A 12,599-nucleotide genomic window follows, 5' to 3' on the forward strand; every position below is an offset into this window, starting at 1 on the left:
AGCAAAGGTTCTGGGTGATAGTTGAAAGGATGTTCTGAAAATGCTGCAAAATATTGCATTGGTCCCAGAGTTCCTGGGCTGAAAAGAGCTTGAATTCCAGACCAAAGTTCAGAAAACATTTTTAGCATAGTTTTCACATTTGTATTTGTAAATATTTAAATTCTTTATCATGTTACCTTCCTTAAAATACCTAGTATGTCCTTTTCATTATTAGATAGATTAGAATAGATATGTGTACTATAATAAATACATAGGTGATAGATTAATAGATGATTGATTGATAGACTGATAGTCGTATCAGAAAGAAGTGAAAGAGAGACAGAGAACGAGAGAGAAAGGAGACAGAACGGATAGATTCCTTGTAATTATTGCTTCAGGGTAGTTATTACCAGTACAGTGAATGGCTGACATCTGGTGGTAAAACTTAGTAAAAAATTTACATGGATTTGTGCACTTATAAAAGAGGGCCTATTTGGTGACTGATGGCTGTCTTCAAGAAGAATATTTAAAATGCTGCCGGTCATCCAATTTTTATGACAATATCATGCTGAATGGTCAGGCGCCTCAGGACGGGGTTTCCTTGCTCATTGTACATCCCGCATCTGACCAGTCCCTGCTCCACCTGTAACCGTACTCACATGAACGAGCTGCCCCCTGCCCCAGCTGGTGATGGTTATAATTCTTAGGTCAGAATGGCTCCACCTACTAGTTTATTAAAGAGAAACATCTGCCCTGGTGATGGTCATTAACTTGAAGGGCTGTGAGCCATGCGCCCCGGCTGCTGGTTTCCCTGGTAACGGATGATCCGACCTGATGTCAGTTCTCTTAGGAACAGTAGCCTCCTTTCCCCCCCGAGTGGTGAGGATTGCTGCCCTGTCCTGCCTGCTGCAATTGCGGTTGTCACACCACGACCTTTTGCTTTGGACGTGTAAGATTCCCTTAAACCAGTACACCACTGGTGGCTCTGTTGCTGTATCCAGGCTCTTACTTGGGTCTCGTGGCCGGGCAACTATTACAAGGCTTGCAGGCCTGCGCGGTGCAGCCCTACAGCAGGCAAATCCGAGAGGAGGTTGCCTGGGAACTCGGGAGAGCGGAGATGTCGGGAAATAAGGACGGGAACGAAAGTTGCAGGGGGTGATCTCGAAGTGGCCGCCCACCAGCATGTGCAGCCCTGGGGCAGCTCTCTTCCATGAGAGGTGTTTTTCTTGTCCATTATATGAATGAAACCTCAGTTTCTTTTAATTTTAGAAGAAGCGGCTCCTCCCTCACGGCTCATCTGCTTGCACGGGGATAGCTGGTGAACGCAGACAGCACACAAGGACCCAAGTACTCACAGAATACAAGCATGCCCCCCACCCGTCACCCCTAAACAGCTATTGACACAGGCTTTAGGGATATTAACTCAAGGACGGGCTTGTGAATTTGATGCGGCCAGTTACCCAGAAGGGTCTGGCTGGCTCCTGTGGCAACAGCAGAATAATAAGAGCACCCTTGGGCTTCTGGTGCCAGCTGTGGAAGAGGGCAGAGCAGTGATTTGATGTGATGGGACAGTAGCTATGTGCAGTCACAGTGCCTTAGAGCAGGTGGAAGGAGTTACGAAAGGCCTACCCAAGTCATCTAGCAGCACAGAAAAAAGCCACTTTGGAGTCTAGAAGAGCTGTGTGTGACATACTCGACCCCCAGGGACATCTGCAGTGACCAAGGAACCCAACTTTACCAGCCATGAGGTTCAGGAATGAGCTGATAAAAATGCCAGACACTGGCATTTCCACCTGCCTTACGAACCCACTGCTGCTGGGTTAATGGACAGGATGACTGGATATTTAAACAATTGAGATGGAAACCTGCTCTCTCAACAGGAGGACCAGGAGGCTCACTCAAGCCCTACGAACTGTAACTGAACATACCAGGAGCAGTTGCAGCATCTCTGCCATGTTAACACGGAGGCAGCTAGTCAGCACCATCCGAGTTCAGCTGTTGACCCTGGAGGACTGTTGCCAACTGTCAGTCAGGACAATAACTCAGTTTTGTCCTTGCCAAGGATCTGCCCCTGGAGGACATATTATAAAGCGGCCTTGGGACTGGCAGGTAAGTTCCAGGTACTTTGGTTATCCTGCCCTGTGGGGATAGGATTAGAAAGGAATTTACAAAATTTCACCTGTCTTCTACCTGCAATCCCCAACCCCTCCCGGAAACTAAAGTAATTAATCTGGGCCCGCGACTGCAGAAAGGCACCACTGGATTAACCGTGTGGTCTGCTACACCACCTCTCCAGTGTCCAGCGCGAGCTGTGGGGACCGAGGGTGGACAGGCGGTGTGGTGCTGTAGGCCAGGACAAAAACCACTGGCAGGGGTTATGGTATCTCAGCCTGCTGTCACTGCATCGTATTTCAGTCACGATCTTCTGTGTATTGTAGCTGTTAAACATCTTATGTTCCTAGTCCGAGTGGAGGGAATTGGTTCTGACTGGGCAACAACAGTGGCCTCTCTGAGAAATAAGTTTGATTGCTGGGTCTACAGTGAGATGCTGCTGTTGTCGTCTGAAATTCCATCAGAAATTGACCTGATAAGCACCAGACTCTGGAGTTTGCCCCAGCTCTTGGACTCATGACACTGTTTAGCTGCTGTGGTCTGTATTTGGCTGCAGTGCACCTCCACATCCTGACTCCAGGGACACTGTGGAAGAGGGCTGGACCAAGATGGTAAGGGCTGTGCATGTTGTGTAGGGGTGGAGTGTATGATCAGGCCACTCAAGACGGCAGGTTCCTTGCTCATTATACATCCCACGTCTGACCAGTCCCTGCTCCACCTGTAACCGTACTCACATGAACGAGCTGCCCCCTGCCCCAGCTGGTGATGGTTCTAATCCTTAGGCCAGAATTGTTCCACCTACTAGTTTATTATCTGCCCTGGTGATGGTCATTAACTTGAGGGGCTGTGAGCCATGCGCCCCGGCTGCTGGTTTTCCTGGTAACGGATGATCCGACCTGATGTCAGTTCTCTTAGAAACAGTAGCCTCCTTTCCCCTGAGTGGTGAGGATTCCTGCCCTGTTCTGCAATTGCGGTTGTCACACCACGACCTTTTGCTTCGGACGTGTAAGATTCCCTTAAACCAGTACACCACTGGTGGCTCTGTTGCTGTGTCCAGGCTCTTACTTGGGTCTCGTGGCCGGGCAACTATTACAAGGCTTGCAGGCCTGCGCGGTGCAGCCGGACACGTGCGAAGCAGGTATCTGAAAATGCATGGACCACGAGGTGTCACATAGATGCCGACAGTATCCATGTCTGCTTTGTAACAGACTCACTACTCTAACCAGAGAACAGAAAATCATAAAATTGCTTAAATAGTTTTTCACTTAGGGAGGAAAAAGTAAACGTCTACTGCCATCTTAGGAAGTAAAGGTAACACGGCGGCAACCCCACGGCCCAGCCCCGCCTGGACCGTGAGTCGGATCTTAGGCGCACAAAGCGAACCTTTGTGCACTGGTAAATGGGGGGGAGGCATGGAGCAAGGAAATTGCTCTGAGGCCCAGGAGGACCTTGCAGCTCTGGAGAAAGATTACAAAGAGGTGGGCGTGGGCGCCGTGGAGGCAGAGGCAGCAGAAGGGGAGGGGTACTGAACACGGAGGGCAGCCGTAGCACGCACGCCTCTCCCTGCTCCCTCCTGCCCCGTCTCTGCACGGCTGGTTTCAAGTTGTTGACAGTTAAAGTTTCCATATTAAATGACAAAAATCACAACTCCGAACACGATTAAAAAAAAAAAAACATTGAATTTTCACCTTAAATGAGTGAATTGTATGGTATGTAAATTCGATCTCAAAGCTATTAAACCTTGTAGTAATCTGCAAGCCAGAGAAATCATTGTCCATCTGCAAGCCAGAAAACTCAGTCACAGCTGGGCCATGTAGAAATGCATTCAAGGCTTGCAAAACTGAGTCATGGCTCCTGCAGATACGGAATCATTCCTACTCCTCCAGGGTCTGGCTAAGAAATTCCTCAGATTCACACTGGTGAAAACAGCTCAGGGGTCTGTTTCGACCAGCTGTATACCCTTTCTCAAGGTGTCCTGCAACAATGCCTTCTTTGCTTAGAGAGAGGCTCACAGATAGGGGGTCATTTTTGTTGTTTGGAAGTCTGTGTCCCAGAGCAGAGTCGCCCTGACTGGTGGTATCCACTTGCCTTGGCTTAAATCCCCCATCCCGCTGTCAGGCAGATCTCCTTCCCAATTCAGCCTCGTCAGCTCAGGCAGCCATAGTTTGAGGTAAGAAGTCTGAAGGACAGCAGGTCCCCCGGTGCAGAGAGATGAAAAGCGAAAGACTAGCTGTGGGAAGAGCTAAGTAGGTGTGTGGGGAGAACAGAAAATACCCAGCTTCCTGCCTCTGTGCGGCCTCCCCTGCTCACGCTGTCTGCCTAGCTGTACAGGACCTTCCAGTCGTTCCTCCCAGGTCGCATCATAACACCACTGGAGCCAAACACAGCATCGCCTTCTGCGTGAAGTGCCATGCTGCTTCAGCAAAGCCCTGGATCCCAGTGACCTTGACAATGCAGGTCTTTTAGTAAAATTAGGTACAGTGCTAAGACTTTTAGATTGTATTATTCACTGAAGGAATTCAAAGAAATATTACAATTAAATATTAATCATAACTTCAAGTTTGTGAGGTAGAAAAAGAGATATTCCAAAGAATTTCTGATAGTTATTCTGGGAAAAACAGGTTCTACAGTTTTCAAATGCACATTGGGGTGGAAATAGGAAAGGGATATGAAAACAATCTCAAACTCTGTATGTATTACATTTGATTGTAAATTCCTTAGTGAACATAAAGTAGTATGTGATTGTGAAATAAGTTGGTGCAGAGACTAGTGTTCTGCCTAATTCGGTTTCCACTGGCAAATGAGAATGAGATTCTTGAGAACTTGCCTGCTTTATTTGTAGTTCCTTAAATGTGGTGTTTGCATCAGCTCTATCCATCCAAAGGGGGAAGAGGGTTGAATGCTCTGCTACCATCATTCATAAAGCTAGGAAACTTGATTGAGCACCTCTTTGCGCTGCCAGGTAATATAAATAATGCCATGGACTATGTGTAATCAATCACCAGATGCTTTGGATCTCTGCCTTAGTGATAATTAACGTGTGTGGCAGGTCAACAGCAAGTGCAGATCTCTGCAGCAAAGACTGTCTTGGCCTCCCCAGAAGGACATACATTAAAGTTTTATTTTGGAGAGTTCTGAGCTGTGCATTAATGAATGCTGAATTCCTCTCCCCTGAATCTCTCAGACTGTTACATCCAAATGTCTACCCGACAGATTCATTTTGAATGTGTATCTGAAATTCATCATGTTCAAAACTGAACTTCTTTTCTTTCCCTAACCTGCTCCTCTTAGTCTTTCTCATCTCAGTTAGTGGCAACTCCATCCTGCTGATTACTCACTCCTCAAAAGTTTACAGTCATCACAGACTCCTGTCTTCCTCTAAATGCCTATAATCAATGTCAGCCAATTCTGTGTAATCTAGCTTTAAAATATAACAGATACTAAGCATTTCTTGGCACATTCATTGCTACCAATGCCATCTTTCTGTGTCACCTGAATTATTGCAACAGCCTCCTAACCAGGCCTCCATTGCCCTTTCTCATTCTAGCTTCCAGAGTGATTATCTACAAACTTGTCAGATCATGTCACTGTCCTCAGATGCTTTCAGTGAGTTACATATTATTCAGACTAGAAACAGATTCCATACCATGTCCTACAAGGCCTCCAACAGTTTATTCCACCCCCTTGCCTCTCTGATCTCCTGTTACACTCCTCCTTACTATTCCACAAAACACTGAACCCAGAGACACCACAGAACCTTTGCACTTGCTGTTTCTTTTCTCTGGATTGCTCTTCCCCCAGGAACACATGTGGCTCCTTTTCTCACTTTCTGCAAAACTTGGCCTATGGGTCACCTTCTTCTGTAAGATGATTTTTCTGCTCCCTATTGTGTTCCTGACTTCCTCCATGCCTTTTATGTACCTGTAGTTTTTTCATTTTCATTGCTATTTAGTATTCCATTGTATGAATATGCCACAATTCATTTATCCAGCCTACTGATAGATATCTATGTTATTTCCAATGTTTTGCTATTACAAAAATTCCTCCCATTAACATTCTTGAACATTGCTTTGGGTGCAGAATTGCTGCACTATGGGCTTGTTCATCTTCTGTTTTGCTATGTATGTAATGCTAAATTGTTTTTCCAAAATAGTTAACTTATATACTCACCAATAATGTATAACTGTGTTGTTTGCTCTCATCTTTACCAATAATTTTAGTTATTCCCAATCTGGTAGGTTTTAAATCATCTTTAATAATGGTTTTAATTTGCATTTTCTCTGGCTATTAATGAAGTTGAGCATCTTGGAATGTATATTTATTTATTCCAGCAGGAAACAAATGACAAGTTAGGATAATCAAAGTGACTAAGCCCAGAGATGGGAATGGGAATTAGGAGAAACCCAGGCTGTTAATAATAGAGCTGTTTCTACACCTAGATCCAAAAGGACAAGAGGAAAGAGGGGTTACTGGAAACCCAGGAGAACAGAGTTTTGTAAAGCAGAGACCTTTGGTTGAAAGAAGCAGCCAGAGTGAGGAAGGGAATAAGGAAAAGAAATATCTCAACTTCTTTCTCCTCCTTCCTCCTGATCTTCTGCCAGGAATCCCCACTGGCCAAATCTACCTGGAAGTCAGTGGGAATGGGAACTCTGCTGATGCCAGGCTCCTGGACAGAGCACCAGGTGAAGAACAATGGGAAGCTGGTGCACAGGGGCAAATGAAAGATACTTGCAGGAGTCGTTCACTTTTCTCTTCTATGAAATGCCTATTCAAGACCTTTACTATTTTGATATTAGGTTATCTTTTTCATATTGATTTCTATTAGTTCTTTATGTGGACAGTTATTTCTACTGCAAATAATATCAGTTTTCTTCTAATCCTTATGACTTTTCTTTCTTTTTTCTTGCCTTCATGTGCTGGCTAGAGCCTCCTGTACAGTGGCAGTAATACTTGGCTTGTTCATGATCTTGAAGAGAATACTTTTAATGTTTTCTTCATTCAGTATAAATGCTTACTATAGTTTTCTCTTGATAATATGCCCTTTATCAGGATAAGGAAATGCCTTTCTGAGTTTGCCAAGTTTTTCTTTTTTAATTTCAAATGGATGTTAATATTCAGCAAATACTTTTTCTGAATCTACTAGATCAGGTCTACAAACTACTACACCACAGGCCAAATCCAGTCTACTTTTTTTTTTTTGGCAAGCAAAATTTTATTGGAAAATAGACCACACCAATTTGTTTAGTATGTATATACAGCTGTGTACACTACAATGGCAGAACTGTGTAGTTCCAACAGAGAATGTGTGATCTGCAGAGCTGGAAATATTTACCCCTTAGCGAAGCCCTCTACAGAAATGTTCGCCAACCAGAAGACGACATAACTTTTCTTTCTCACCTCCGATCATGTGGTTTTGCTGGCTCTTCTGAAATTGCATGCCCAAATCCAGCCTCTGCCCTTTTCTGCTCTGTTTCAGGAGGCTGATCTTTACTGCTTGTATCCCCAAGCTCCCTGCCACTGATTTCCCATGGGGGCTGACAGAAGAAAGGCCCTAGCAGGAGATGGAAGAGTGGTACCCCCCGATGGTCGCAGTTTTCACAGTGGTTGTTACACTTGTCATGGTTTTGGCAGTCGTTGTTTCCCTCTATGACTGCCACGACCAATGGTCAAACCCTCTTCCATAAACCATCTCTCACTGGGCATTTCGTCTCCTTGCCTCTTCAGTCCTAGAGGTTTCTGGTTATTGCTGGTTACCAAATGTCCCACCATCCCTTGTGGGTTCCATTAATCTTTCTTTAAACAGTTCTTTAAATTCTCTTCAGCTAAAACCATTTTGTGTGTTTCATCGCTTTTTTGCCAGGTCTCTTAGAAGGGCAGTTAATTAAACCAACCTTGCACTTTGGGGACTCACTTAATTTGGTCATAATGCATATTGTTTTAGGTCACTGGATTCAGTTTAGTAATTTTTTAGGCCTTTGTTTTTGTGTTTATGAGAGAATAACTTGTTATTTCATTTTCTTATTCTGTCATTTTCAGATTTTGATACCAAGATTATATACCCTCATGCCAAGCTTTAACATACTTCTATACCAAGAATAATTTGTGTAAGATTAAAATTATGTGTTCCTTACATTTTTTTATAAGTAGTAAAATAATCTGGTTTATTATTTCCTCTTGAACCACTTTTGCAGGTTAACTTTTTAAAAAATATATATCAATTTCATTAAGGTTTCAAATTAATTGGAATAAAGTTATATTATCATCTATCTTTTAAATTATTTGCCCTATATGTGATTCTGACCCTTTTTATATCACAATTTTATTTACAAATTCTCTAGGTATATTTTAAAATTAGGGTTGCTAGACTTGTCTCAATTTATTAGTGTTTTCAAAGAAACAAAAATTGACCCTATTCATCCTGTTATTACAAGCTTATTTTCTATTCCATTAATTTCTATTATCTTCATGATTTCAAACCTTCTATTTTCTTTAGGCTTATTCACTCATTCCTTTTATACCACATTAAACTGGATGCTTACTTAGCTCATTACTTTATAACCTTTACTTTTTCCAATATAAGCATGTAAGTCATAAATTTTCCTCTAAGCACAATTTGAGCTGCATCCCACAAAATTTTAAGAACAGTTTTATTGAGGTATAATTCATATACCATACAATTTACCCATTTAAAGTGAGTAACTCAATAGGTTTTGGTATATTACATGATTAATTTTTTAATTGGTAAACTATATATAACATAAAGGTTGCCATTTCAACTATTTAAAGTGTACAATTCAATGACATTAATTATATTCACAATGTTGTGCAACCATTAGCACTATTCCCAGAAGGTCTTCATTACTTCAAGCAGAAACTTTATAGTCATTAAACATTAACCCCCCATTTCTTCTCCTCTATCCCCTGGTAACCACTAATCTACTTTCTATCTTGATTAATTGCTTATTCTATATATTTCATGTAAGTGGAATCATACAGTATTTATCCTGTTATATCTGATATATTTCACTCAGCATAATAGCTTCAAGAATTAATTTCGTTGTAGCATTATTCAGAACTTCATTCCTTTTGATGGCTGACTATATTCCGTTGCGTGTATATACCACATTTTATCTATTTATTCATCTGTTGAGGGACACTTGAGTTGTTTCTACCTTTTGACTATTGAGTAATGCTACGATAAACATTGGCACACAGTTTTCTGTTCCAGTCACTGTTTTCAGTTCCTTTGGGTATGTATCTAAGAGTGGAATTGCTGAGTTGTATGGTAAGTCTATGTTTAGCTCTTTGAGGAACAGCCAAACTGTTTCCCATAGTGGCTGCACCATTTTACATTCTTTCTAGCAGTGTGCAAATGTTCCAGTTTCTCCATATTCTCTTCAATACTTGTTATTTTGGGGGGTTTTTGTTTTAAATTTTTATAGCCATTCTAATGAGTGTGAAGTGGTATCTCATTTGTGTCTCTTCTTTGGAGAAGTGTGTAATCAAACCCTTTGCCCATTTTTAAATTGGGTTGTTGTCTTTTCATGTGTTGAGTTCTGGGAGTTTTTACATATTCTTGATTTTGTGCCTTTTCTCATTACATAACTTTAACCCATAACATATTGACTACCTCAGGTAAAATTAGTGATTATTAAACATAGGTTGTGATTAATATGGCTTAACAGAGGATTTACTGTAAGTCCTATTCTCAAAGTCTAGGCAGATTTATCACTGATTTGCTTCTAGCTATGACCAAGTTGCATAAACCACCACTATGATTATTTTATCACTGTTTATTTACCATGTAAAATTAAAAAATAAATAATACATGTATATTATTTGTAAGGATGGAATTTTAAATGACAAGTGAAAAAACCCATAATAAAAAATATTCCCCAGAAACCCAGAGACTGTAGATTATATATTACAGTGTAATAGGAAAACTCATTGGAGAAATAGAGCCATTCCACTTAGTATTTTTCTCTGCAGCACTATTTGGGAAATGGTAAAGGAGAAGGAGTGAAGTCAGACTTCCCTTTTCTTCAGTTTCTCCTCTATTCTCCACTTTGGTTCCTGGAATCTCTTCTCTCAGAACTAACAGAGGCTTCACTGGGATGTAGGAGAGGGGAGTCAAGTTGTCACTGGCTATCTGGTCTCCTCCAGCTATCCACTAGGCCAAGGAAATGGCTCTCCTCCAAGTTTGGACATTGATGTGTTCAGATAAGGGAAGTCCCCTGGACCCAGTCCCCTGGACTGTTAACCTCTAAACAAGTTGTGGTGGGGTACACAGAAAAAGTTGTGTTAATGAGGATGAGGAAGTAAGAAAGGGTGCGAGGAGGACACTGAGGGGTTAGAGGAAGCAGAAGAACCATTTGGTCTGGGCCTCATACTCAGGGCAGGCTACCAATTTATATACTTTAAAATTTGATGGCATTGAATTGATATTTGCTTCTTTAACATCAGTTGTAACATTGCACAAAGCTGGCATTTCCCACTCAATACTAAATGCATTTGTAGAAAACAAAAGTTTGGGGGAAAGAATTGCTTTTTAAATGCTTATTTTGGTTTTTAATTAGTAATCATAATGGTTAAAAACTCCAACCAGAAGTGGCCCAGTCCTTTTTAGAACTCTGAACAAAAAGATTGCTAGAACTTTCTACACAGTCAAAAAATGAGTTGAAGATGCTTAAGGTAGGGATCCCAACAAGATGTCTGTGCAAAAGGCTGTCAATGAGAGTCTAAGATTGAATATAAGTAAGGAAATGTTTTCATGAAGAACTACTGGTCACTATTTCACTTCCCTGTTGGAATGCAAGTTCTAGGAGGACAGAGATTTCTGTTACTCACTGACACATCCTCAGTGCCAGGGCAGTACATGGAAATAGTAGACATTTAGTGCATACCTTGTTTTGAGTGAATGAGTGAATTTCACAACAAAACATGTAGTAAGTTTTGTAGATCTTAGTGAGTTACTTTAAGATGGTGATATAAGAAAAATCTTACACTTCAAATGTTAACCATGGTATTTAAAAACTTTTCAAACAAGGGAATTACTCTCATTCAAAATACTTTTCCTTTATTGTAGCTTGGCATTTCCATTTCCTTCTGTATCATGTTTTTAAGTGTTCATAAAAACACCAGAAGGTGGCATACAAAACCTCATAAAAACATTTCTGGAAATTTTTGGTCAAAATTTTACTATATATGTAGAGAAAACCTCCCCTAAATCCAGGTAAAAGGGACCCCACTCTAGACCCTTTGCTTGAGGCTGGGCTCTGTTCCCCCTTGAACGTATGTCCCTACCTGGAGGGTGAAAAGGCCACAGGACCCAGGGACAGGTCCTTCCTCAGCTGGAGAACCCCTCTTTACTCTGTTCCAAGGGGCTGGACGGACAGCTGGAGAGCACAGCCCAAGGCCTGGGCTGGTCAAAGGGCGCGTCTATAGAAGCAAGGGTAGGGGAGAGGGGCAGCGCAGCTTAGGGGTGGTGTGTGCTGTCCTTGCGAGATGCAGGGGTTGAGGCAAGGCTAGGACTGCTCTCTCTGCTATGCCAGTCACTAGTGTGAGGCTTGAGGAGTCCAAGGATTCCTGGAAAATTAAGGCATATTTACCAGGGTAAGAACAATTTATTAGCTCAATTTATAACTTCTAAATATTTAGGTGTGTGGTATATGGACCTCCATTTTCACTCTTGATGGGGCCCTGCAAATATTAGAGACAAGACTATGCATGTGTATATAATTTGTAGGTATTTTCTGTGTGTTTTTATTTACATATAATCTGTATTTGGAATATCTAGGTGAGAATTCTGAGATTTCAGTAATAAAATTGGATTTATAGTAGTTTTTTTAATTTAAAAAGTTTTAATACAATTTTTAGAGATTACTTTCCATTTAGTTAGTACAAAACATTGGCTACTTTACTCATGTTGTATGATACATCCTTGTAGCTTATCTTACACCCAGTAGTTTGTACCTAGTACTGCCCCAACTCTATATTGCTGCCCTCCCCACAAAACTGGTAGCCACTAGTTTGTTCTCTATGTCTCTGAGTCTGCTGCTTTTTTGTTTTATTCACTAGTTTGTTGTAATTTTTAGATTCCACATAAGTGATACCATACAATATTTGTCTTTCTCTGACTTATTTCACTTGGTGTAATGCCCCCCCAAGTCCACCTGTGTTGCTGCAAATGTCAAAATTTCATTTTTGTTATGGCTGAATATATATTCCATTGTGTGTGTGTGTGTGTTTGTATGTATATATATGTGTATATATATATAAATACCACATCTTCTTTATCCATTCTTCTGTTGATGGACACTTAAGTTGCTTCCATTGTCTTAGCAAACGTAAATAATGCTGCTATGAACACTGACTGGGGTACATGTATCTTTTCAAATTAGTGTTTTTGTTTTTTTCGAATATATACCCAGAAGTAGAATAGTGTACGAGGGTTTCCTTTACTCCACATCCTCTCCAACATTTGTCATTAGTGGTCTTTTTGATGATAG

The 12,599-nt window shown here is 41.4% G+C and overlaps 1 long non-coding RNA gene across 1 annotated transcript in view; it reads left to right on the forward strand.

The window, feature by feature from the left end:
- Window positions 1–1,089: 1,089 nt before the first annotated feature.
- LOC123613286 (uncharacterized) overlaps window positions 1,090–12,599 on the forward strand; it is a 32,584-nt gene continuing 21,074 nt past the window's right edge. The window contains exon 1 of the long non-coding RNA XR_012505564.1: window positions 1,090–2,088. This is a non-coding gene — a long non-coding RNA (uncharacterized LOC123613286). The remainder of the gene's footprint in view (window positions 2,089–12,599) is intronic.

The sequence above is a fragment of the Camelus bactrianus genome, chromosome 3, assembly GCF_048773025.1.
Source record: "Camelus bactrianus isolate YW-2024 breed Bactrian camel chromosome 3, ASM4877302v1, whole genome shotgun sequence".
NCBI lineage: Eukaryota > Metazoa > Chordata > Mammalia > Artiodactyla > Camelidae > Camelus > Camelus bactrianus.